The sequence below is a fragment of the Ceratotherium simum genome, chromosome 21 (assembly GCF_057802395.1).
Source record: "Ceratotherium simum simum isolate JZ-2026a chromosome 21, ASM5780239v1, whole genome shotgun sequence".
NCBI classification, from domain to species: domain Eukaryota; kingdom Metazoa; phylum Chordata; class Mammalia; order Perissodactyla; family Rhinocerotidae; genus Ceratotherium; species Ceratotherium simum.
This window is the reverse complement of record NC_141920.1, coordinates 6,193,133-6,197,853: the sequence shown is the minus strand read 5'-3', so window position 1 is coordinate 6,197,853 and position 4,721 is coordinate 6,193,133.

The following is a 4,721-nucleotide window of genomic DNA, read 5'->3' as shown; positions in this document are numbered from 1 at the left end:
CTGTACGAACATTAATTTCATCTTCACAGAAACCCTGTGAACTAGGTACTTTTGTTATCATCCCCATTTTACAGGTGAGACAACAAAGGAACAGAGGGGTTAAGCAGCTTTCCCGAGGTCACATAACTACTAAGAAGTGGAGCTGGGACTGAAACCCAGCGAGTCTGGCCCTAAAGCTCACGCTTGAACCACAGCACGGGTCCATGTGAAATGCTTCCCATGCAGCCGGGCTTGCACACAGGTCGGGAGAGGTCTACAATCCTTATTGTTGGCTAGGTGTCAGATCAAGGCCCTCTGATGCCAAGACTGTGATGTTGACAATTATGTTGTATTCCCTGGTCACGTCAGAACCAAACATTTCATTTTGAGACCATTCTGGTACACTGTTAATTGGACTTGTGAGATTATCAACAATTCTAAAAAGATTTTTATAAATCAAGTTTTTCTTTGAATTTATACCATACTTCCTCCATTACCATCTAATTATATCACTGAACTTTGACAAGTTTTGTGAGGGAGAAAATTGCTTAGAAATAGATGGTGAAGCCACAAAATGTCTAGATTAGGATATACTGTCAAAATGGGAAGGAATGAAGAATCTACAATAGTCATACAAATTTGAAAAAAAACTTGAAAAATGCTTATAGATACATTCAGTTTGGATAATTAAATTGATTTCAAGTTTACGATCGGAAATTTACTTAAAATAATTTTCAGTAATTTAGGAAATGAAATTGAGAGGAGAGCAAAATACACTGTAGTTTGGCTTTACTGCCTATCTTTATTGGATACAGATGAAAAGTTAATGTTAGTAGCTATTTGGGAATCAACTAGAATTCTAATTCTTAAGATTTGTTTCTAAAAAGGATTACCGCAAAGTAAGCAGCTATTTAAAATGGCAACTGACAACTGATATCCCCTCTACACATCATCTAACTTATTTATTTTGAATATTTCCATAATTTTAATCAAGAAAGAACATTTGGATTGGAATCTGTTTATAATTAAAGTGACTAAAAACTGGTGCAACAGAAAGATATTCAGAGAATCTTGTTTTTTCCTTAAGGGCACATAATCACCCTTGTAAAATAAAAGCTCTTATAATATCCCCGTTTCTGGGAAATTTAACTGTCATCACTGATGATGCTAAGTGGTTTCAGAAGTCATGATTTCGTGGGGAAAAAAAAAAAAAACATATTGTACTTTCTATGAAATAGGCAAGAAAACCACTCCAGGATTTCATCTATGACTTCCTTTAACCAGAGTGTCAGTTGAACTGTTTGATGCAGATACCTGTTCAGTGGTGCTGAAAAGAACAGATGCTTTCAAGGCAAAGCCGCATGTGCTTGTACACTAAAAACTTATTTTCATCAGAATGTCTTTGTAGTGAAGTGTGGGTAAACTTGACTTCTGTTTGGACTTCTGTTCACGTGTAAGGTATGTAGCCCAAGACAGCAATCCTGTAAAGACAAGCCAAGGTCGCCCTCTGCTGGCAGAAGCTCTGTTCTCTCAAATCCCTCCACTAGTTTGGGTGGACGTGTCTTTAAAACATCGGCACGTCATTGTTTTCAGGAATGGGGTGGCAGAGTCTGAGACACGACAGAAGGGGTGGGGGAAACAAGGAGGGTTTCTGCGTGAGACTGACTACTTCTTGGCAGAAATCCATCTTGCATCATCAGCTCTGGATGCCCCAATTCCTTGTAGAGCTACACTTAATGTGTGCTGCTTTGCAACTAAGCTCTTTACAAAACCTTCAACAACATATTAGAATTTTTTTTTTAAAGATTTTATTTATTTATTTATTTTCCCCCCAAAGCCCCAGTAGGTAGTTGTATGTCATAGCTGCACATCCTTCTAGTTGCTGTATGTGGGACGCGGCCTCAGCATGGCCGGAGAAGCGGTGCATCGTTGCGCGCCCGGGATCCCAACCCGGGCCGCCAGCAGCAGAGCGCGCGCACTTAACCGCTAAGCCACGGGGCCGGCCCTAGAATTTTTTAATTAAAATTTCAAAATTAAAGATCACTTCAGGGCCGGCTCCGTGGCTTAGCGGTTAAGTGCGCGCGATCTGATGCTGGCGGCCTGGGTTCGGATCCCGGGCGCGCCCCAAGGCACCACTTCTCCGTCCAGCGCGAGGCCGAGTCCCACGTACAGCAACTAGAAGGATGTGAACCTATGACATACAACTATCTGCTGGGGCTTTGGGGGGAAAAAAATGAATAAATAAAATCTTTAAAAAAAAAAAAAAAAAAAGATCACTTCAAATGAATGGAAATTGATGCTAAAATTACAAGCATATTCAGTTTCTATTCACCCAGAAAGGGAATATAAACTGTGTAGTCATTTAGAAATATCTCCTTATGGAAAAATTGCAGACGAGTTTACTGGTGTGAATGACAGCTATGACCCAAACTTGATTTTAATTGTTTTTTATTTTTAATAATTTTTCACCTGTACTCTATGGTTCAATAATTATACCCATGGCTACAGATTGTATTGATCACCCCTCTTGTTTCTAGAGGGGAAGAGTCAGGTGACTTGCCACAATCTGCCATCTGTGGGGGGTGGAGGGTCAGATTTCGGGGGCGAGCTACTTGCACCTCAATTCCACTTCTACTCACCACCTCTGGGGCTGGGACGAGTTACAACCTGGCTTTGGTTTCCTCACACTGTAAAATAGAGATAACAGCAATAATAATAGCTACCCTATAGTGTCACTGTGAGGATAAGATGAGATCATTCACGTGAAGTGTTTGTTTGAATAACACCCCTTAGAAAGAGTCAAGGAACGTTAGTTGTTATATTGGGGTGTGCGTGATGCTGCTATTGTTCCACGGATGGTATATGCAAAAGCAGCCTGTAAATTATATATCCCTATACAGCAGAAAGATTTTTAAAAGTATGTTGAATAACCAGCATTTACAACAATCTGTGTCATAATAGAGGCTTCCAGACGATTCCTTGGGCATGGGACAATATAATTCAACAAATATTAATTTCACAAGGAATATATGTAAGACACTGTGCTTGCTGTGGCAAAGGACATACCTGGGAGTAAGACAGAAAGTTTAAAATCTAGGACGATAGACAAGGCAAATACAGGCACTACTTTTTTTGGAGGAAGATTGGCCCTGAGCTAACATCTGTTGCCAATCTTCCTCTTTTTCTTTTTTCTCCCCAAAGCCCCAGTATGTAGTTGTATATCCTAGTTGTATGTCCTTCTAGTTCATCTATGTGGGATCCTGCCTCAGCAGGGCTGGATGAGTGGTGAGTAGGTCCATGCCCAGGATCCGAACCACCGAACCCCAGGCAGCAGAAGGGGAGCAGCGTGAACTTAACCACTATGCCACCAGGCTGGCCCCATACGGGCACTATTTTATGAGACAGAACATGAGAAGCACTGAGAGAGCTTTGAGAGTTTAAAGAGAGATGGTATGAGATGATCCATTTGGGAAAGAATGAGGAAAGGTGTCGCTGAGGAGGCAGCACTTGTCAGAGATGATTCCAAGGTTTAGTGATAGGAGAGGGAGGCACAGGACAGGCTTCCCTGCTCTACCGCTTAACAGCTGTGTGCGTCTGACGCTCATGTTACCTCTCTCAGCCTCATCTTCCTTTTCTATAAAATGTTGATTATTACAATATCTACCTTAGAGGGCCGCTCTGGAAATCACAGGACATGGATCATCTAGTGCTCAAAAGAGCTATTATTATTATAATTATCTAGAGTAGAGGTTCTCAATCTTGACTGCATGGTAGACTTGGGGAGCTTTGTAAAAACATTCCCTCTCTGTTCCACCCGAGATCAACTAATCAAAACCCGAGGGTGACGCCCAGGCATCAGAGCTTTTAGAAGTTCGCCCAAGTAATTCCAAATTCCAAACACCAAGATCTAGATTCTTGGTGCTCAACTGCAGTGCATGACACCGACAACTCCCGCTGGGAGCTTGCTAGAAATCTGGGTTCCCAGGCCCACCCTGGACCTCCTGAATTTGCATTTTATAACAAGATCCCGCGGATCCTCAAGGCCCCTGCAGATGTCAAGGCTCTTGCTATGCAGACCACACTGAGAAATAAAGGGGAAGATCCAGTGTAGGTACCACAACCTCAGAAGATCCCCCCGCCCCTTTTTTTTTTCCTACATTCCTAAAAGGAGAAAAAAGCAACCAGCTAAAACAGTCGGAGTTGGCACGTGTGTCCTAACAGCCCCTTAACATTCTTATGGAATCTTACACTTAGCGAAAGTCTTTCACGTGTCACTTCACTTGAACCTAATTAAGAACAGCCGCGGAAGTTAGGCATCATTATCCCCATTTCACAGCTGGAAACTGAGGTCCAAGGAGCCCCAGATGGCTTAGGATACCCAAGTCTGCAAACAGAGGGACTAGGGCAGGACTCAGCAGCGCCCCATCAGCTTCTCAAGGATGACCTAGGACTTACACTGGTGGTAATCAGAATTTTGCTAGACTTCTAATTCACAAGAGACAATACTAACTACCCTCCACCAGCCGGGGCTGCGGATTTATCAAAGCGGTCGCGCGGCAACTTGAGTTGGCTACATCAGCTTTCGACCAGTCCGCAAACTGCTGGCACGAGGACTTCTCGTCGGCATCAATAGCGTGTCCGCGCCTGTACCATGACCTCCCGGGAGGAGGAGCCTTTTCTTCCTCCCTGACTTCCGGGCGACACAGGAAGTGGCTCCGGGGCGCATGCGCCGTGTCTCGCGG